The 23,929-nt window shown below is 36.4% G+C and overlaps 1 protein-coding gene across 4 annotated transcripts in view; it reads right to left on the reverse strand.

Moving 5' to 3' along the window:
• LOC142980625 (uncharacterized) overlaps positions 1–23,929 on the reverse strand; it is a 224,501-nt gene that overhangs the window by 126,158 nt on the left and 74,414 nt on the right. For 2 of the 4 annotated variants that reach the window (XM_076126113.1, XM_076126112.1), the window contains exon 1: positions 2,715–3,087. The exons of the other annotated variants lie outside the window; for them this stretch is intronic. The gene's annotated coding sequence lies outside the window, so the exon portion shown is untranslated. Of the gene's footprint in view, positions 1–2,714; positions 3,088–23,929 lie in introns of those variants that run through there. 4 annotated transcript variants of the gene reach the window in all.

Genomic DNA, 23,929 nt, shown 5'->3' on the forward strand with positions numbered 1-23,929 from the left:
GTCGCTCAACTATTCGATTAAAGTGGATCTTCCATCAAATAGTTACCGGTACGATCGCGAACAAAATGTCATGGTTAAATAGTAAAATTAATTTGTATTTTATACTTCGAAATGTTATCAAAGTTATGGATATTTAATTAGTAAATGTTAGAACATAAAATTAGTAATATGACGACGATTAATTGTGTTGTCCTCTTCCTACAGCCGGTGAGAAAAAGAGATGCAATGTTTAAGGTAAGCTAACCACAGAATCGTCATCAATGTCATGTACGCATTAAGGAAAATAAATTATAAGGATATTGCACGCTTTATTAACCCATAGGAACTGATTAATTCTGATAGCATCCAAATCCGAAATCCAAATCATCACTTAATAAAATTGTGGTTATAATTATTACATTTAAGAGATCATTAGTATTCGTCTGACCTTGTAGAAATCGCTAATTACATACACAAAAGTGTCACAATATTTTAACTATAAAGTTTATACAGTGGGCGAAGTCATTACTTTAATAAAAATAAGTCATATGACAATGAAGATGTTGAACGTTATAAATTGTCCAAACGAACATCTCAGGATGGTCACAAAGCTATATAGAGCGATAATGGATTACATTTTGCGGGTAGTATAATCTTAAATTAAAGAAACGGTGATTACGGAGTTCCGGCCCGGTCGGATGATTAATTGGAAGGCAGGACGGCGGATACTTTTTGCCTTATTTAGCTAACATCGGGTAAATAGAATGTGGCGGGCGTTTTTTTTCTCTCCGAGGGTCATGAGGAGCCATTACGCGGGTGTTTTCCCATGTGATTGATCTGAGCTACGCGCCCGCTCACACCCGACCAACTACACCCTGTTTGGAACAACGGCGTGTTTATGGCAATCCTTATCTATAGCGATACACACATTTATCTCAATTTCTCCTCGTTATATGGCTGGGAAAATGTTACTTTATCGAAGTAAAACTCTGTGTCACTTTAATTACTTTGACACTCTATAACCCGAGCTCATTATTATGCGAGAGTCACAAAATTTACATTTTACTTTAATAGATAATTGTTCGTGGCGACCCTTTCTGGAGCAGGCGTGGGAAAGGCTAGTTCGTCATGTTACCTTACTCTTTTAATACCCGAACATTGTTACACGATTTGAATGACAATAGAACAGATGGTCAAATAACTAACAATAACAGGTAAAGCCGGCAGCTATATGCGGGTGCATGACAACTAAATATTTTTATGAATGTCTGTCAAGGTTGCGACAGCGAATAGTTCGATGTTTTAAAAGTAGTTAATTTTCTATACGAGCCAAATACTGAGTGTCCTACATCTTGGATACATTAACCTAGTTTAAAGTCGAGGTCGTTCTGTGGTCACTCCGTCACGGGGATTCGCGACCAAACAATCTACTAAACAGACAATGAGTTGACGAAGTGTTCGCACTCATCAAGGGCCGTCTCCAGACTCACGAATATTGTTTAAACTAGAAGTTGGGAGCAAAATATACAATTCCTTTATCTTTATCCGCTGGCCGTAATGCGGTGAAATAAGCGCCCCGAAAGGGATAAATAATGTTGTAAAACGGACATATTCTAGTGGATAGTTATTCAGCTTTTACAAGACCATTCAAGATAACCCTTGAGACGTTGGTACCCTCGTCGGGTCCCCGTGGGAAGACCTCAGTTTATTCAAAGATAAGAGTCTCGCCAACTGACCACCGGACTCATTTAGATTAGCTCCTATTAATATTCAGTGCGTGCCAAGTAAAGCCTCTTAAATTGTATTAAAAGGAATGAATAATTGATACCAACAAATTGGTGTTTCATTTTCATTCTGTCAATGTAATGAACAAAGTCAAAGGCAATAATTCCTCAAGCATGTTTATGTATAAGACGGCACACGTGAATAACTCACAGATGTTATGTTATTTGGCGCTTCATGATATAAATTGTACTTAATTAGCATGCGATAACCAGCTCATTAAGTAACCAATACTTTAAACACTGACAGTGCATTTTAAGTCGATGATATAAGCTCTAAAGCTACTTATTATTAATCAAGCTGAACTTTTGATTGTTAGAAGATATGATTATAAGTTAGAGAGCAAGCAAGTGTTCGTGTAGATGAGTTATGTAGTAATGCGCCACAGCGGGACAATAAGGAACTAAAATGTATAATAACACTTGCGCCGGCAACTGTACTTAATGACACCTGAATTAACTAATGAGTTAGAGCTGCTAGTGTTATTTAATCACCTCCCCTACTATTGTACTCCGGATTTATTTAGTACTCATTGTGAATGATTCCATCAGGTAATGTAATATCAACATCATAAACGTTTTTATTATTTCTCTGATGTTTACTTTAATTGTGTTCATTATAAAACTTACTTATTGGTCGCCTCGCACACACAATTAGCATGCAAATGATTGAAATTAATGAGTATTAGAATTTAAATTCATCCGTATATAACCTTGTTGATATCGTGTGCGTGATTCGCCTACAGATAATGATCATCGCTTATTTATTAGATTTGTGTGTTCAGACTTATCATAAACATGACACTTTCTACCGCCGGAGAATTTCTAATTCGTAATCGATTCCAATTTTGAACAGATATCGTAAATAATGAATTCCCAGTTGGAGCAATCAAGTGCGTCATGCATGAGTCAACATCATGGACATAACATCCGTCGGAGCGGTTCGTTTCTTACAAAAAGCCGATGCGGTCGCGTCGTCCGAATCTATCCTACGATCCAAACACTGCAATCCAAGTGATCACTGGTGGTCCTGGCCACAGATTTCACTGTGTCGCCGCACAAACACACAGAGACACTGAGCTCTGACAACACGCACGCATTCCGTGTCCGAATGCAAAGCGCATCACGTTCACCGCTCACGTCCGTGCGAAAACCCGCCAAAAGCGAGTTCCCCGAGTACCTTTTATGAGGTATCTCAAGTGGAGGCATGCGCTGTACGCGGCGCACACGGGCACACGGCAGGCGAGGACGCGCGCGACTGCCGCCGACCGACCGCCGAGCGCCGAGCGCGCCCTGCGACCAGCGCGAGCGCGACGCGACGCGACGCGGGGCGGGAGCGACCGACGACGCTCGCTGCTCCTCGCCCGCTCGCAGGTTATCGTGAGTCGACTACACAGATAATGATGTCAAAAGTGGATCGGACTAATGCTCTCTATTATGTTGTAAATGTTCCGAATAGCCCGATGTTGCACCGTCAGCTCCGGCTCCATCACCACCACAAAGCATTTCAATATTTGTCCATGTGAATATTTAATAATCTCACGTTGCCACTATTGTTATGTTAATGATCCGATCAATTACGCTCACTTCCTTTCAATTAATGTAAAGAACAACTTCTATTTATAGAGTTATTGTTTTTAACTCGGTAGAGCCGATTGTTTATTTGGATGATCTTTTTTGTTTGCTGGTTATTAGCCGGTTCAAGGTTAATTTGTTTGTTAACAGTGTATAAAATGTTTATTGGTTACTTTGGGCAACACATAAAGATAGCCACACAGAAGCACAGTACATTTTCCCTTATTAAAATTGAGGAGTTTGCCACGCCTTTGAAAATTGTACCAACAAAGAAGTATTAGCGGAGAATATCACTCATCGGAGTGAACGCGCGCGGCGCAAAACACCGGCCGTAATTTTTATTGTACCACGCTGTTCAACGCGTCAGACCAAAGTGATACTTGTACACAAATAACAAGACAAAAAATCGCTTAACCGCACCGCGTGCCCGCAAAGTATTAGTCAAATCGAATAATGTTGATATTTTGACGAGCCACCGAATGTGCACCGTATCGTGATTGTATTGGAGTCGTTAACGCATTGCTCACCTTAATGCGGATGACACATTTCGTATTACTGGATTTTATCGGTTTACATTTGGCTTTTAAATCTAGCCGTATTGTCCGCGGTAATAAGGTCGGTTTCCCATCGCGTAAGGAGGTGACCGCCGTCGATTTCCATTTAGCCGTGTGCCTCTATATTTTGGTCGTATTAAGAAGCGAGCTTCGTTTGATGGATGTTTTAGCCGGTTGAGGTTTTTGCGGTGGATTTCGTGAAAGAGCCGTGACGTAGTGGACAGAAAAGTCTGTTTAGTACGCTTATACGTAGAGCTCGAAGAAAAACGCAAAGACGTTTACAAAATTGTAAACATGAGTTTGAAAACTGCTACACGATCAATTCGGTCGGTTTAATCGTCATCAAAGCTTCTAATTAACTTCACATTCGCCACGTAACGTTTATTACTATACTGTCGCGTTTGTACAAAAATAAACACTGACACCAATTAGCACATACTAGTACGGTCTCCAGCGAAACTATTCCATCGCGACCAATTATTAGTCACGTTCAAATAGCGGGGAGCGGGCGAATGTGGTAACTGAAAATAGTACTTGTATTGACCATTAAGTGAATTGCACACGGATAACTAATTCGTTGTGACCCAAATTTCACGTGACAAGCGAAGCGCGCCTGCGACGCGGCCGTAGCGGAAATAGGCGGATGATCCCGGGGGAGCGGGGAGCCCAAGTTTACAGCCGCACGGGGAGCACGCCCGACCATCCGCACGCACTTTCTACACCTCCTTGCATTAACTTACGGCCCGCTTCTAAATTGCCAAGTAACCCTATCCAGATGACGATTTCATTTTCAAATTAATTCCGTCTCTCTATGTACAGAATCGAAACTGACAGAAATAATTCAACAAAAAATATTTTCTATCTAAGTGTTTGCTAACAGACGCCAATGTTGAAGATTGATTGGAAACAGTTAATTCCGCAGTTATTAATATCGAGTCTAAGTCGGTTTGTACAGAGATATTTGCATAACAAAACAGCGGGTCGGCGTTCCTAGATTGTACATTTGAACATGGCGATTTCGTGTTGCCGTGCGACAAAAAATTGAGCTTGAAGAATTGGGGCGTTGACTTAGACGTACGAACACTGGCTTAGGAGTCTTTGTATGCAGCGGTCTTTTTAGAGTACCGTAATACACAGGTACAAGGGAACCTTTTATGATGGGACTTTTGTTTACTTTTCGGGTGTTTTAGTACACTATTGTTGATAATAACCGCTTTTTGAAACGAGGATTCAAAATTCTACGCTTATAATTAAATTTTAGTAGTTTTACAGATTATTAAAGTCCCCAATAAATTTAAACCTAGAATAGCAATTAGATTACGTTTTCGTAGGCCTAAATACTAAAGATCTATAAATACCAAAATCTCAGAAAATACCTCTCCTATTAGACATAATCAAAGTAGAGAAATGAGAACTAACTAAAACTAATAGAAGGACATTAATTTCAACATTATTAGATTATGAAAACAAAGATCCCACCCAAGCCTTACAAAGGAACATAAAACTTATTATACAAATTCATTTATAGAAATCGTCCATTCTAACTTTGCGTTTTTTACCGAGAATCGAATGTGTGACCGTCAGTTTTTTGTTCACAATATTTATTAGCTGAATAGAAAAGAGCTTTGATATCGCAGTTAGATAGAAACAGCTTTTTGATTGGTCTTCTCAGGTTTAGACACAGTGGGAATAGTGCAGTATACTGGTAACTCTTCATTTTGTATATTTAATTTTACATAACTATTATAGAGCCGATGAACAATAAAAAAACTCTCAAGATGTTTTAATTCATGAATATAAAATTGTAATTAATCTGGTAACTCTTCAATTTATATATTTAACTCTACATATAGGGCCAACGAACAATAAATAAATAAACTCTCAAGATGTTTCAATACATGAATTTAACAATGTAATAAAATTATTCAAAACTAGAAATAAATTATTCAGATTAGCAGGGCTTTGTTATGTGACAAAGAAGTGCCTCTCTGTCACACCTTTTGAATATTTATACTTAAGATTATGTCCATTTATAATTATTATTTTATTGCAACTTATAAAATTTTTATAGTTTGTTGCTCACTGCCACAATATTGTTTTGTAAGATGCGTTAGTATTGCAATGATAAATCATTGATAGTAGAGTTCAGGCTTACAACTAGAATGTTTGATAAAGTGAGAGAGAGAGAGAGAGGGAGAGAGAGAGAGAGAGTTTTGATAGCTGAATACTGCAACGATACTAAATTGTAAGTGATACTCAAAATTATTTTTATCCCTACAATATACGCGAAACAGTGACAGCACGAGACATAAGTGGAAATAAAAATTGAGAATGGTTTGAAAATTTAGTCCCTTTTGAATATTCCGAGGTGCTTCATAAGCTGTCAAACATTTGTACAAAACTCATTCACCGTCGCACACACTGTGTCAGTACATTCAGAAGGCAAGCAAGCCTCGACGGACAGAATCCCGGTTAAATATGCAAGCAAACGGCCAACCGCTTCGGGAATTGGCACTAGAGTAAAGAACGATACACTATACACCGTGTCTATGTATGTATGTTTGTATGTTTGTATGTAGCGGTCCTTAATGTAATTACGTCGGTTACGCACGTGGGGGCGAGTCTATCAGGTTTATTTACACCGAATACATAAACAACAGCTAGTTTGAAATCAAATGGTGTTTAAGTACTAACGAGGTGGATTTTGTAATAAACTCTCCGGGGAGTTGCTTGGAAATGATTAGTTTTGAACTTTTGAAGTCTGACTTTCTGCTTTACGTGTAGTTAGTATTCAGGTTTAGTGTTTCTTTTAGAACTATGGGACGGCTTTGTGTACGTTTAAGAGCACTTCAAGATTTGTTTTTTGTGGATTAAAACAATTATTCTAGCCTGTGTACACCTCCAGCTTATTCGATCTCGATGGTTTATTATAAGTAGGTTTACAATACGCTGGATACGAACTAACGACCTCTCGATCATAATTTAAATGCCTTACTACTGAACTATTACAGCTGCTATTAAAAATTGTCTTACTGGTCGATCGATTAGTAGGACTGAAATTTGAAAATATTGCAACAAATTAATCCCTTTCTGGATGAGCTTGTATTACATGCAATTTTAGGTTTTTTCTCTATCGTATCGCTTTCAATTGTACCGACGGTTAGTAAAAATCTATACATATCAATAACAAGAAAATATATGAGTATTTATATTGTTAAAAGGATAATATAATACAATAAGCAAACCAATGCATATATTACATAGGTGATAATGAAACAGTGTAGAACTGTACACAGACTTATTTACATAAATAATTTATAAATGTACATAAACACGATGTTATGTAATCGTATTTTCCTGTTAGAAAATTTTCAATAATAACCTGAAGAATTGAGTTAGTACACAATAGATGACGATGTCAACATTATTTTAGAAGAAATAAGCAACCTTACAATAAATAAAGGTAAATTTTGAGTGATTGAGGTACAAATACAATACAAATTAAGGACACAAAGTACCACCTAACACAAATATCTTTTACGTGTCAAAATGAACACCAAATTAATCCGTTTGCATATCATTACAGACACTGCAGAACACATGAAATGCGAGTGATACAGAAAGACAGAGATAGTCTAACAAATCACATCTTTCTCCTATAGGAATAAGCAGAGAACCACCAGAGAACACTATTATGATCTTTATTATGATCCTATCCCTATTATGATCCTCAAAACCCCCTTTCCTTCATTCAATTCCATGAAAATACAAGTGTAAAATAATAACAAAATGGTTGCAAAACTCTCAATAATATAACAAGCCGTTGTCGAGCGAACACGTCGTTATCAGCGGCGCGTTATCAACGTCTAAATGAAACGTTTCCGAACGTATTAACCGAATTCAAGGCCCGCCTCACTGTTTGTAAACTTCGTTTATTTTACAAGATGGCTGACTCGAATGGTATTTTATTTACATAACGATGCGCTTGCTTGTACCGCTTTTTGATGTTGGATTAATTTCTGTTTATCGATAGTTGTAATTAACTAAACGTAAATATAAACAATTATTAATGGTAAATTATACCCGCATAATGATATTTCACCCGTTTTTCCACACACTAGTTTCTTGTTACAATCGGAGACCTGAGACTATTCCAAAACCTGCTAAAGTAATCTTAGTTCTACTGAAAGAATGATAAAGGGCTATATATATTGCGCAGCTCTATCGCCTTTTAACAGTTCCTTGTAGTAGGTATCTTGTATCATCAGTTGTTAAATCTATTTTAAAACTCCGTAAACCCAATATAAGTAGCTACACAAGGCAAGAGTTTTTTAAACAATAACAGAATTACTATTGCTACACTTCGAAAACATCTTAAAAATTCTATAGCGTATAACATTTTGAATACACATAGTGATAGTAGTATAGAAATAACAGAGCAACATGACAAAAATGTCACTAATGTGTTAATAGGCGTAGAATTTGCCAGCCGACCGACAAACCAAATAGTAACCTACTTAGAGCTGTCTGTTCGTTCGTGACACACCTTCCTATTATATCCGACGTTTGAAAAACCGGTCTCGAAATTATCCGCTTTGTAATATAAGAGGTTTAAGCTCTATTAAAATTCCTAATATCTCTTTGGCCAAAATAGTGACCAAATCCACCGATAAATGGCAAGTCAAAGGACTTAAAGGTGTTTCTTAGATACGAATATTTTTCTGTCTGACGCCATCTGAATCATCTGCAATAGATGGATACAGGCTAATGACGATGATAATAGAGATTTTCAAGAACCTGGTTAAGAGTAGGACAAACAGGGATTTTTGGTGTAAGCGTGAGGACTCTTGCAGAAGGAAGAGAAAAGTTGTAAATGATGATGATAAAAAGCATATTTCAATAAAAGTCAGTCAGAATGCAAAAGTTAGATCCTTAAAGGTCAAATATTATAATATTTCCAGTTACTACTTTCATTTTCACAAGAATCGCTAAACCATACAAAACTTTAAACTAAATTCACAATAAACTCCCCAGATTCAAATTTAAAGCTACCTTTAGTTGCGTTTTCCCGGAATTTGTATAATACGTAATATCATGAAGAGCATTGAGGGATTTAAAATCACGTCCGTCGAAAGAGTCTTATCTTTTGAGCACATTCTAATAGTCTTGCCTCCTCTGCTAACAAATTCGTTTCTTTAGTTCCTTTTGGGTCTATTATCTAGATCAATCTTTTGTCTTCACGTTGCACTCTCGCCGGTTTAACGATTAGCGAAGCAAGCAATCTTTGGCAATCCGATGCGAAGTCGTATTTGTTTACTGAAAGGAATCTCTCTTGCAGATAAAATTAGAATTAGTTTTTTTAAACAGAAATAGACATCTATAAAATTGAGTTTTTTCTTTTCGTTGTTTAAGAAGATAAAGTGTTTATCTCAACGGCTTATCGCTTTAAGATGAAATCGTTAAAGGATTATAGTAAAAAATATTATCGGTATCTCTACCAAAAGTACATTTACGTTAAAGCAAAATATGACAATCTAAATCTTACTATCAAACAGTTAGTGATAATATTTATCTAGTTTATCTCTGCGATACCGGCAATCTTGTTGATAGCGGTTATTCGTATAGATAATTTCACTAATATGTATAACTAATTAAATTAACATCCTCTGTGTTCTAGCATCATCGGATAAACCAAAAACGTATTAGAATCATTAGGAAAATCCAAATTCGTTGCCGTGCGTAAACCATCAAATGCAAAGGTATCAATATGACGCGCCCGCAGTACAGCGTTGTAACAAAGACGTATCACAGACTTGCATTTATTGAAAGCGAAGTAGAAAAAAATGCTTTTCCAACCCCATCTAGCCAGACGGAAAAATACGTCGTTGCCGATTGTTTCCCTGTCCGGAACGCGAAATGCAAAGTATGAAATAATTATGGCGGTGAGAGTGCGCGACATGTCGCTTCGCTCCCCCTCCGCCCTCCTTGCATCCCTCCCGTCCCCCTCTTCCCATCAACCGATCGTCCTCGTCTCCGATCTACCCCCTAGACTTAGGTGGCGACGCGTCGACAAAACGTCGCCACGAATGCGGTTAAAAAGGGACTTGTTGCTTTATCAGTGTCAGGTTTTCGCGTGAAAATTTGTTGAATAAGTAATGTCGCGTTACACGACCTATATTCCACAACGTACAGCGGTCGGGACGTTCAACTAAAAAGTTTAGGGTCCCGATTATAAGGCTAAAAGCCATCGCGGTTGCGGAATGGACTAACAAATTCAAAATTGCGCCTTTTCGACGTTCAGTAATCCTCATCGGTGCATAATGTGGGCAACAATAGGCGAGCACAGAATGCATTAGTGTGAGTGCACACACAGTTAGTTTCCGTGGATGCATGAGTAGGGTGACAAGGACGAGATTCGAAAGAGGAATGTCTCGCAATCGATTCTTTGGAGCGGGCGGTCGGCCTGGCATCGCGTCCGACAGAACGTTGGATAATTGAAATACCTGACGGGAGACAGGATTGGGCGTTTCGGGAGCCGCACTGGTATCCAACGTAAACATTTTGATGAAATGTTTGTCATGATTTAACGGTTTTCTTTGCAACTAGCTGCGCTGTTCGTTTGACGTCACGTCTTTACTTTATGACGAGGTAATTTACAAGTCTGTATTTATAAATTTAGTGTACATTGCTTCCTCTTGAGGTGACTTTGGGTAACCTTCGGGTGATCTTATTAAATCAACACCGGTCATTGAAGTTATCAGTGTGTTTGATCCGCGTGACATAGATTTTTTTACGAATGAAGGAAATTACATTAGCATTTGTCGTTCGCCTACTTTATTATTGTTTGTGTCGAATAGTTTTGGTCAAGTTTGTAAGGTAAATTTTTCCTGAACCTAAATAAACCAAATGAGTAAACCATCTGACATTTTAAGCTATGGTACAAGGAAAACCACAATAAGAAAATATGTTTAACATGATACTATTGTAAGACAAATAGAGGCAATAATACCATGCATCTTAATTCACACAAACCGAAAGTTTGTAAAGCACATTCATATAAATCATTCAACCTACTTAGCATTTTATTTAAATCTAAACTGTCCATTGTACGCGAGACGAGATGACATTTCATATAAGCAGACTTTCAAACACTTGTTTTTATTCGCATTGAACGGAATACGAGAGAGTTGTCGAGACACGTAACGTCGTATGTACAATACAATATGTAACCCGATATTGCCGCTATGATATTCAACTGATGTTTATACACACGTAATACTGAACGCAATTCATTCAGTCCTATTTAATTGGACGTAAATGAGACGCAGTGTACGGGTTTTATTTTTGTAAACATGGTCATTGTAGTAATTGGTATTGATGGTGTGGATTTCAGGACATTTATTGGCAATTTTAAGGAGTCTTTAAAATTACATGATTATTAATTTTGGCAATTGAAGCTGTTTGTATAATAAAATAGTACCAAAGAAAAGTGAGTTCCGATTCCAGATTTATTGTGCAGGATGCGAAACTAAACCACATGACATGTGCAAATTAAGATTGTGAGAATTTTCTGCTAAGAAATACTATTAATTCAAATGATTATAACGCTGACATTATAAGTATCAACAGTATAAAATTATTCGAATATTAGCAAATCTTGGTCATACTCTATCCAAATGTATAGAACAGAACAATTTGTTTTAATACTATCGTGCAATAGGTACGTCTAGACTGTAGACTGTAGAGTGCAGACACATCACGTCTGTGCAACTGTATTCCACACAAATATCACTTACACCGTCTATGTTTCATGCTCTCCTGGTACTTTGTAAACCTTTGTATTGTATTCATTCTTTGTTCGTTTAATTTGGAATTGGTGTTCAAACCACCTATATGCCGTGAGGACATTATTAGGGCACAACAGATGTATTTCATGGTCTTTATTTTACAAAGCTTCTTAAAATTTGTTTACCTAAAGAATTACCACCAAGCATTTATCCATCGCATATCATCTTCTGAATCATGCACAACACCGGCATTCCACAGAAAGGGGCAAAAGCTTCGAAAGGGCAAATAGATGCAGCGTTACATCAGGGAACGTTTTGTTTTTGGACTGCCTATAAATCTTTATCAGAAAGAAGATATGGAACTGAAACAACTTTAGTTTTGAGTGTTAGTCTTAGCTGAGCGAAAACAACTATGACCAAAGTTCGTCTCCTTCACTTTAAATACCAGTCAGCCAGTCCTTTGAAACCTTGCAGATCATCACAAATGCAATAAGCCTAAGCCTTGCACATAATATATTAATCAACACACAGTGACCTGTTGATTCCTTAATACGCATGATATTGTGTTACATGTAATCTTGATAACAAAGGACTGGCTAAGTGGTCATTGTGGTGAATTACGTAGTCTGTCAAACTTGAAGCCAGTCAGGATAGATAGCCGTATTATGTAGCTGTACGTGTTTGGAATAATGACGTCACGGCTCATCATGTCAAAGGTATATCTACAATATGGATAGACTAACTACTATTAAAACAGAGCGGCGCTTCTATTCGCTATAAATGAAGTTAGTGGTCCGCCACGGCAAAGCCCGGTTCAAACAGTTATATATTACAAAAAACCTTTACAACTTTTACACATAAACCTTCCTCTTGAAACACCCTATCTGTTAAAAAATCCTGCATCAAAATCCGTGCCGTAGTTTTAAAGATCTAAGCTTACATACAGACATAGGGACACGCGGGAAGCGACTTTGCTGTATACTATGTAGTGAAACAGAGACAAATGTATCAGTTCCAAAAATGTGTTATAGGGAATCATCGCTTATTGCAGTTCTAAAACGTCGTTTTTAGCGACTGCGTTGACGTTGCAACGACAAAAAACAAAAATGGCAGCTATTGTCTGCGGCAACATTTCGTATGTGTGCGAAAAACTAAATCCTCAATCGTCGATTTCGAATATTCATATTGTTTTGCTCAAAAAGAGGTGCATTTTTGATTCTGATATTTAAAATCTACTTACAAGAGCTCACAACCAGCACTTATATATGCTATAGTGATTAGGATTATTATTAAAGATATAGTATAATTATAGAGTTTTATTTCTTCTTCGCCTATCAGAGTCTTTCCAATCAGCCACCGTATTTTCACTTTAGCATCTAGCTTAACCTCTTATGTCATAAGTACTCGTGCAAGGTACAAAGCTTATCAAATTGTCTTCTATGTGCTGCAGAAATATTCATACAGCAAGATCTGAAGCACCGCATCTTATTCAGAGTACCACGCGCCTCAATACTGCAATAAACTAGTTGATATGAAACTGTCGTATTAGCATCCGCGTCTCGTCCGCGACCCGGCCATGGCCCGCGATCCGGTATGCTCAATGAATCGCTTTTATATCGAGATTAACACACAATATCATGGAATAATATAGCAGTTTTTTTTTTTCGAAAACTTTAGAGGACGAATGGTTTGTGGTTATAGAAGAGTAGCTAAAAGAGGAAATTAAGAGTTGGTCATTCATAGGGGCTTAAAACAGCTGGTTAAATGTAAGGTGTAATGCACTCCTGACATCAGCAATAAAATAGGTGTGCTGATACAAAAACTAAAGGACTTTTAATGTGAGAAAACGTTGAGGGACGAATCTTATCTTGTAAACAGTAAAATTTAAGTACGAAAGGATCAAAATGCGCATCCTCGTATTTCCAGTTAACTGCCATTTTAGTGCTGAAAATTAATAGAATTGGCCTCTAGGTGCTATTGTACTTTTGAACTGAAACAAAGAAAACTTTTCAAAAAGCACGTTTTCAGAACTTGCAGCAATAAACGCAAACGTATAAAGCGGGTTAAACAAAATAAACCTAGCGCTGGATTAGAACTCGTAATAGACGAAAAAATACTACTATTGACTACGAAATGGAAAGCTGTAAAAGTGGTTTTATTTTCACCGAACCGTTTTAAAATCTCATACCGGGAGTTTGGCACACAGCGGGGTTAGTTGGTTACGATATAATCGGGCACCGACTAACTTTGTGCTTTTTTCAATTTAAATACTTTCTAACCGCCTGTTTCAGCACCTCCTGACACGTTCTGGATAGTTTAACTGTAAGAATATTGATAGGGTTTTAAGCGTATTTTGTCACTTTATCCGTGGGTAAACTTAAGACTACACATGACTGCAGAAATTCATAATTTTCAAATTTGCTATCGTAAAATTTACGGCATCTACGAAAAATATCGTTAGGTGCCTTTGCCTTGGATGCTATTTACATTATTTTACTAAAAAAATACTAACTAAAACAGTACATAATACACAAATATTCAAAACCTTTGTTCTGTCTGTAGTATCGATATTATTTCACCAACAAATGCAACACGCAATAAAATGTTCACTAAAATGCAACAGTTTTTCATTAGGCCATAATATCTGTAATGACTGTGTTAATGACTCTCGAAACAATGTATGTTATGCCGTGCTAATGGTTGTTACATTATTAATACTCGTGTTGTTTTAGTCAAGTAAAAATAGTAGTTGAAAGACTCTGCGATCTGTGATTCAAATCTAACAGTTTCTGCAACGTGAGTCGTATTCACGAGATTGGCTTGTTTTAATTCGGTCTATTCCTTAAGCTACTTGAGGGTTATTTGATTTCCTAGTACATTTCCTTGAAGACAGCTCCCGCCTAAGAATTGCTCTTGTGTCGCGGGGACTTACAAATATACAAACAACAGACACAAAGTACAACCAGACCCGAAACAATTATCTGTGGATCGAATACACTAATTATACAATGCATTTTATTAAATACGTTGATTTATTACCGCAATTCAAATTAATGTATCACTAGTTATACAATAACTGTGTTACGGAACACAATGAAACTATGGTTTAATAATATTATAGCTTTATTGGATTAGGTTTAATTACAATTTCAACGGTACAGTAATTAGTATTCTACTATTTCATTAATAGTCAAGAGAAGGAAATCTGAAGTAATTAATTGGCTATGGATCAATCAAATCGGTACCTGTTAAAAGTAGTGCTAGCAAATTTTTTGTTGGTAAGTTTTTCAAGACCTATTCGCAGCTCAAGACATGCAACGGTAAATCATAGAATTAACTTACATTACAATTTTGAGGGGCGAGTTCCTATTGTCTATCAAAAACAGGCTATCTATCGACACATAAATTGCATGCGCTACTGTTAAAATGCACTTTGTCTAAAATTTCTTTAGAAGCAACTCAAGGCAATGGCGATCTTATTTTATTACGTGCTTACGTTAAGTTGACGTCTGGTTGATGCCGAGGCCGAACCATACCGTGGATACCATGATGATACTCTTCCAAGGCGATATTTTTGTTCGTGTGGAATAATTTTAGGCGATTTTTTTCAATATTTCCATAGCAAAAAGTGCAATAATCACTGTTTTAACTATTGCTGGACTTTTAAAATAAATGTATTTATCAAGTTGGATAAGGAACAACAAAACTGTAGTATCCAAAACCGGGACACAAAAGCACAATTTCGCGCATTCCTCAAACAAGTTTATGCATCACCTTGCAAATATTCGAGCAACGGAAACGTAATATATTGTAACAGATAGATAAGATACAAGGTCGCAGATAAACCGAGTGCAATTAATAACAACAGTAATTGCTAATATGACAGTGTTTTATCTTCTTCAATGAAGCAAGGAATCCTAAGAAGATGACCTTGGGAAGACTGACTGAGGCCTTTTGTATTATTGTGTCAACCCGGAAATTTGCAGAATTAAGTATCTATTCAATTATATCTTAGGTAATATGTGAAGAATAATATGTATTTGTAAGCTTATTTAAGGACATCAGGGGGTGAAGAAGTGAAACAGTGAAAAAGAAACCTTGTATAGATAAGTAGAATGATAAACAATGTTTAACAAGCCTTAGTACGGTCAAACAATGTCGCTTGGTTATGAAGTTATGAACTGATCTTCGTCTGTACGGCAATGGGTAGGGTTTAAACTGACCAATAAACTAACTTCTACCGCTTGCAAATTGATACCTTAGCAATGGGTTTAGTGATGATAAATGGTTAATTACTCAAAGTTTAATGACAAATTGAATACCTCAGGAATATATAAATCAAATACGATCTCTCACAATCACAAAGATTTCAGTAAGACTGATTCTACACATCAACTCCCGTTTTCAGGCGACATATAATATGTATGTTAATTCGGCAAGGGATGCAAATTTAATGTGAGCGAGCGACGCCGACGGACGTGCTAATATTTACGTAACAGAAGCGGTGACATCACCACTGTATGTATCGCTCGTCTAGTATCATCACAAACAAGTGCATTTAATACTGCTAATACTACGTAATGACTGCTTATCAAAATAGATGAAATGAATTATTTCTCCCTTTTGAGTAAAGAAGAAAACAGGAAAAAAGTCATCTGCAGAGATTCGAGATAACCATATATGTAATTATAATTATAGATTCAAGATCCACACAGCAAAATGAATAAAATGTATGTTTTGAGTTTCATAAAAACAATTTTATCGTAACCGCATGTCCGAAAGATGTCACTATCTAAGAACTGGTCGGCTGAATCACGAACAATACACCCAATACTAAGTGCCATTAAAACAAATGCTTGAAACAATTCAAAAGACATGTAAATACCTTTACAACCCGGCATAATAACAAGGGAGGCTGGACACATCTCTCGTAGGTAGAATACACGGTCGAATGGCTGCACTACATAACGCAGCGATAATCTCGCCTCAGTCATATCACAATGGGATTCCGTATTGTCATCGAAATGTGGGTGAACAGTTATATCTATGTATTGTGACCTTTTAGGATCGATTCAAGGCTCTATTTTGTGTAGTACTTCGTTTTGGCTAAACGTGATATGACTGTGAAATGTCATTGTGATAATTGAAATAATCTTGACACAAATGATTAACCTTTTGCTATATTTTTTGACTAGCTTTTACCCGCGATTTCGTCCGCGTGTTTTGTGACTCAGGATAAAATTTTCATACAAATTTTCATCCCCAATTTTATCCCCTTGGGATAGAATTGACTAATATCCTTTCTTAGCTGATGCCTAAGTTATAACACCTGCCTGCATGCAAAATTTCAGCCCGATCCGTCCAGTGGTTAGGGCTGTGCGTTGATAGATCAATATGTCAGTCAGTCACTTTTGAGTTATATGTATTTAGATAACAGCTGAGTTCATACTTGACACCGAAGAAACAACTCGTTTAACAGGGCGTCATGTCTGTGAGTCTTGTCTAAAATGAGGGATCAATACCACACCACAAAGAGAAGTTACCAGCATAGTGACAAAGAATAATTAAATTTAGCACTTAAGTTGGCAGTAACCAAGACGAAAAAGATACATCATATTCGAAGAAAAACAACTAAGAATCTTCAATAGGTCAATGGCTTTTCCAGAAAAGCGATAACTTGAATTTCATGAAGTCAAACACCAAGAATGGATTAGAAAACGTAAAACTTGTTAAGAATAAACAAATTAAACGAGATTCTGTGAAGTTACGTAAGATTAATTTATTGGAGTAAATTTAAATATGATTATAATACGGGAGCGACTGCCTTTTGACCCGCGCAACCTCTGAGATATAAACTTATTAGAATTACTGTCTATTTTGGAATTAATTGACGATTCTTTACAAGATTTACTAAGAATAAATAAACGCTGATGTAAAAGAAAATGTGGATTTGCTTTTTGGGTGTCATGTTTGTGTGAGAACCGGTTTTCGTAACCTATAAAATTGCATAGATTTTATATTTTGGAAACAGATGTTCTTTCTAGATTGTTCTATGTATAAAATTAAAGGCTTATTACAAGATCAATAAAAATGACTGAAACACTTAAGAAGGCGACAAACTACACGATTAGGCTCTTCAAACAACGGTAATGCCCAATGAATGAAAATACTGTGAAAGTAGATACTGGATAGCAATCAACAAAATTAGTCTTCCATACACTTCAAGAATCCGTAGCCACTAGCGAAATATGTAGGTAAATCTAAATCAAAACAAGCAAGCGTGCAGCAAACCATTTATCGAGCCATTCCCATTAATAACACAAGTTGGCGCCATGACATTTGATAAACGCCTTGCACCAATCTAATTTATACGGTACATCATATTTATAGGGTATATCATTAGTACTGCCTTCGTGGTGCAGTCGGTAGTGTGTACCACTGCTGATCGCGAAGTGTCGGCTTCAATTCCCATGCCGAGCGAAGTGTTAATGGTCTTTTTTAATTTAAATTATATTATTCTCAATAATAAACTGGAGTTTTGGTCATAAAAGCTCAATATTATTTTGGTAACGTGCACGGCATATGGCAATAGGCTTCCCATCATAAGAAACTAACCCTTTTATTAATAAACACACTATAAGCCTATTTTAGTTAAAAAACTACTAGGTACAATGTGTTTCTCTTTTTCATTTCGCTAAGGAGTGAAAGAAACAAAACTCTTTACACGCCTTTCATAACTTCATTTTTTTCTTTTTTAAAAAGAGGGTAACCATTTAACTGAAGATACCGTGGGAGTTCATACAGCTCATACACCTTCGGGTATATGATGTCTTGTTTGCATTTAAATCATTAATTTTATATGCAGCAGATTAATGATGACTTTAGTTTATAGACTCGTATATCACCAAGTCTTAAGACAAGCCGCCAAAGACCTGAGTCAAAGCCGTATTTGCGATTTCCAAGTTTACGACGCTGTACTTATAAATCTTGGAATTATATAGTCCGTTAAAGGAATATGTCTAACTGTATGCTTTAATGATGTATAAAAGTTTTGAGAAGAGGTATATTGCATAGGTAAATTTTCCTTTACTTTTCTGCGAAAAAGTTTCAAAATATTACCGGGAAAAAGTTAATAGTACTTTTTTCCTGTACTTGCTGAAGGACTAAAGGAAACAGATAGCCATATAACACGTATTCATGCGAAATATTTGTATTGCGTTGCTTTTAACGAGTAAACATAAAAAAATATACAAGGATACAAGCGAATAATTTTACTATCAAGTCTTATATTAGTAAATATAATAATTTTATTATTAAAAATACAATTTACTCACACAGATGTTAAAGAAAATCGCCAAAAAAAACGTTTCCTCACCTTGAAACGTATGTATTTTGGTACGAATTTGCATACTGGTTTTGACGTCGACACACGACCTTACCATACACAATACATAATAACTTAAAAGGGGGTATTTATAATTCTGAATGTTTTCATCGTACCTAAGAAGTGTAGGAATGTAGGTAGAATAGAAGAGAAGATATAAATAAGTACTACTTAAATAGAATAATGGATGGAATCGAAGGAATGAAAAAAATAAAATGTTACGTCCATTTAGACCCGGCTTATAACACGAACATACATTTTACCATGGATTGCTTGACGTTTCGGCGCTGATTACACTAGCCGTGGTCAGAAGCGCTTCTAATAACTGAACTTTACAGTCAAACTTACGATACTATCTATCTTAAATTTAAATACTAACTATAGTTAACTAAAATGTTTTTTTACAAACAAAATGCAGAATTTTATAAAAAACAGCGATCAGGAACAGTATTGACCCAGTGGTAATCTCCAAGGCATTGGATTCGAATCTGTGATTGAAGAAAGTATAGCTATTTGGAACTGTGCCGAGTGAACGGGGATACAACGATGTACTCGTTTTCTATGAAACTGCAGAATAAAACAGTCGAAAGCAAGGAGTAACGTGCATTGTTCGCCGCTAGAGATATATTCCTTTAAGAATTTGTTGGTGTCAGTGTTAAGACAGCTGTGCTCAGATCATATTTTTGTTAAGAAATAAAGATTTCTGCTGACTGGATTGAAGATTACAATAGCTTTTATTTTTCTATAGCAAAGTAGCCTAGAGACTTTTGCCAGCTAATTTAAAAGAAAAATAATTTTCTTAAGTCAGTGTGTGATATATTCTAATGAAAGACTTAAAAGAATCGCACATAACAGAGACGCGGAACAAGGCCTGTTGATGACTATTTAACCTTTTACGTAAAATGGACAACATTTTGGAGACAGACAGTTTATAAGCCAAATTGCCACAGCATAGTTTTTTTATCCTGACAAATCATTAAATACGGTAAGGCGGACGAACACGCATGCTCTAACTAGTATATCCTAAGTAAGACTCTATCAAACTACGGTGGTGGCGCAGAGATAAGCATATGGCGATAGTAAATAGATATAACAAAGATTTCGTACAATCAGTTTGTAACACGTGCACACTCACATTGCTATATTTATAAGTATATTATGTATAAGTTTATCTAAGTTTTTATCACGTGTGTCGCTTCAACAGCTGTCGTGCGAAATAACATTGAAACCGATTATTTGTGAAGGACATAAATATTACCTGCGTCTGTATTTATAAAGAATATTACTGTCGTTAGTTGCTTACGCCATCAATTTATTATGTTGCTGAGCCCATATTACAATAACATATCTTCAGATAGGGCCCACGATTTTAAGGGTTACAAAAGTAAGCTATTACTTTGAAGAATTTAATTCAAATATAGGTACAATATGTCGTAAAGATCTAACATGATTAATTTATTAAAATCTGTCATACTATTGTAGTACAATTAGTCTTATCTCCCTTTTATTACAAATATTATCACATTACCTTATTACTCATTTATTAAATAAGCAAATCTTGTTGGCAAGGCAATTGTAATATCAAATATTGTGTTGCAGGTCGTGGGCAAAAACACCTGTTATATCAAATAGGTGAGACATTTTCCTCAAAAATGGACGTTGATGCATGACAGTGCATCTCTATAATGATTGAGATATGAATCACGATTCATTTGTCAGCATTAATTAGCATTTAATACATAGAAACTTCTCATAGCATTTTAATTAGAAAGATTTTTTAATAAAAATATAAAAGATATAGTAAGGTACGTTGCGATCGTAGTAAAAACCGAATAGCCTAGGTGATGAAAATTCAAAAAATTTGTCTTAACGAGGAATACTCCAGTATTATGAAAATAATATAGTTCACTATAGCCTAGTTCACGTTATGTCTCGTTTGCTTACTGGTCAACCTGGTGTCAAAGTTGTTCAAGCCGGTCGTCCATTAACGACTGATAGCCGGATCTGATCTGCAAGTCATGCTTGGTTCTAATATTTCTTAACGGCCACCCATCCTTGGAATAATCGCGCTATAGATTGCTTACCCCACAGATTGCTTACCGACCGGTAAGCACAACTAGCTATGGAACAGAAGTTGATCAACAGTATTAAAGTATTGACCTGGTTATTATTCTCAAGGCCCATAATGTCCCAATTTCATACAGGCTATAGCGAAAGCATATACATAAAATTTCTCCATTATTACCAACATACCATGAATCGGCAGTAACGTTGCGTAAGTGTAAAATTAATTTGTCATCGTATTTAATAAGCCGTAAAATATCTCGACCACTTCATGGTAATGCTTTTAGACAATAACTTTAAATAAATGTATAAGTTGCTTTCAAATATGTCTGAAAGAAAATAGGGCACCAGATTCCATCATCCATCATTACCGAAGATAAATTAATGCGGTCAATTTAGGTCTCAATTTTAGCTACTTTCGATGTACCTACCCCTTTTATTGTAGACTTTCTTTCCCACCAACTAAAGAAACCCAAATTAGCTTAGGATTGGTACTATTGGGTGAGATAATAGATTTTTTGTTACAGATGATCAGCTAAAATAGGTCATAAAACTTTTGCTGCAGATGAAATCTGGACTCAGGCAAGAAAAGGACATAGGACACTTTCTAAACCCACGAAAAACCGTGTACGGAAGCTAGTCGCACATACGTCACGAATACATAACAGTGAAAGCGAGTCACATCAAATTTTGAGTAAAACTGCCGTATCTAAATGACACTGAGTACAATAACTATTGAAACATCTGAGAGCATTGTTTCAAGTCTATTTCAAAGGAAATCCTATTGTTTACTTTATGATCAAAACAAAAAATAAATACCCTACGGCATTGTCTATTAAGGGATAATGTTTGAAGAGGTTCGGTGCGATGTAAGCGATATCGTGGGGCTTGAATAGCATAATAAATATTTAATTATGTTCTTGATTCTGGATCGCCTTTCGATCCTGTAGATACCATCTATTAAGTTTATCTACTAATTTATTTTTTAGTCTAGTTCGAATAATATACAGCAAACTTTAATTAGTGATATTGCTGAAGTGAACTAAAGTGGCTTCTAAATTTTTTTTCAAATGCAAGCCACTACATAATCTCGTGCAGGTTGTCACCAGGGTTAAAAGCATCTGCAACGCAAAACTACTTCAGCGCTGGAGAGCTTTAAACTATCCAATGCAATCTCCCTATCTCAAAATCTGTTGCAGTAACCTATCTAAAGATTAACAGTGCCCGCTTATCCTCAATATCCTGGCAGACAAGACTCAGTCGGTTATAAACATCAAAAGCACCGATGAAAACCAGACTAGAGCAAAATAGAATACCTGTTTCTTGGAAGACGGGAACGTCAACGGATCAATGGAATCCTGATATAAATAGTATGTCAACAATGCGAACACCACGTTATGTAGGTACCGGTGTTAGGTGTGTGACGTAATAACTAAGAACGATTTTGTTTCAGGTACGGGCACGTGTCTATCAATTTTAGAATCGTTTTGTGAATTAAAAACGTGCGTGAAGTAAAAGTGAAAAAGAACGTGCATGAAGTAAAAGAAGTTTGTAAAGATCGCAAGATTAGCATACATTGGTCTCCGTTTAAGTGCCTATGAACCCCAAACCATTTTTTCGCCGAACTGCTAATTCGGTTCTCAATTTTTTTTCCCATTTCTGTCCCACTGCAGAGCAAGGGTCTCCTCCCAAAAGATGGGGAGGGGTTAGGCCTTGAGTCCACCACGCTGGTCAGGTACGGGTTGGGGACTTTGCATGCCCTCAATAAATGTATTACACAAATTTTAGGCATGGAAGGTTTCCTCACGATGTTTTCCTTCATTGTTAAAGCAAGTGATAATAATTATTTCTATTTTTTCTCAAATTTGCATCAGTCAAATTGACTATACTGCATCACATAAGCACTTTTATATAAAAATCTTGAATATGTATTCATATAGGCGTACGTAGTCTAGGGTCTTATGTAGTTCTTTACACACACGATCTTGGATACGAATAAAAGTGATGAGCATTCGCTCTTGAATGTGGGACATCATTTGTAAACGTCTGCCGGCAAGATGACATACGCGTCTTAGGTTGTATACCTAACTGTTATTACACTTGCAGGATATGATTTACTTTTTTATACTAAACTCTAGCATACAGACGCTACTTTTCCCACGTTTAAAGATCACTTGACCTTTTTTTACTGTTTCACGAAAGAGTATACTATGACATTAAAGTAATGGCAAAAGCTTTAAGTTTAAATCAATCAGTATGAAGAAAGTCCAAGGTAATGTTATTTCTGACACGTGTTTTTATAAGTAAACTCCACAATCATTACTAAGAAGTGATAATGACAGTTTACACATTGATTAACCGGTCCAGATACGGTTTCACAACCTTCCATTATCGCCCGTCATAAATAAATGTACAAAATCATTATGGTTTTGTATTAAAAATCAAATTACTGTGAAATAAAGTATCAACAACTAGATATTAGAAACGAAACAAACTAGTGCGAAACAAATGTGATTACATAAAGCGATTTACATAATATGAATCGAGATTACAATATGGCCAGCTGAGGCTCTAAACCGTACAAAAATTCCTTCTCACGGGCACAACGGTATCGACGCACGCGCATATTGCTAAGGTCACTGCGACACTACTGTCATCTCTCTCATTCGCTCTGTTTTAAGTCGACGTGCGAAAGAGACAGAGGTCAATGCAAATGAGTCGCCCCCATAAAAAACGAGCATTTGACTCAGTGTGGCGACTCAGCGTGATTGATTAGATGCACCTTCTTCTTCTGGAATCGGCGTT

This window comes from Anticarsia gemmatalis, chromosome 18 (assembly GCF_050436995.1).
Source record: "Anticarsia gemmatalis isolate Benzon Research Colony breed Stoneville strain chromosome 18, ilAntGemm2 primary, whole genome shotgun sequence".
Classification (NCBI taxonomy): Eukaryota; Metazoa; Arthropoda; class Insecta; order Lepidoptera; family Erebidae; genus Anticarsia; species Anticarsia gemmatalis.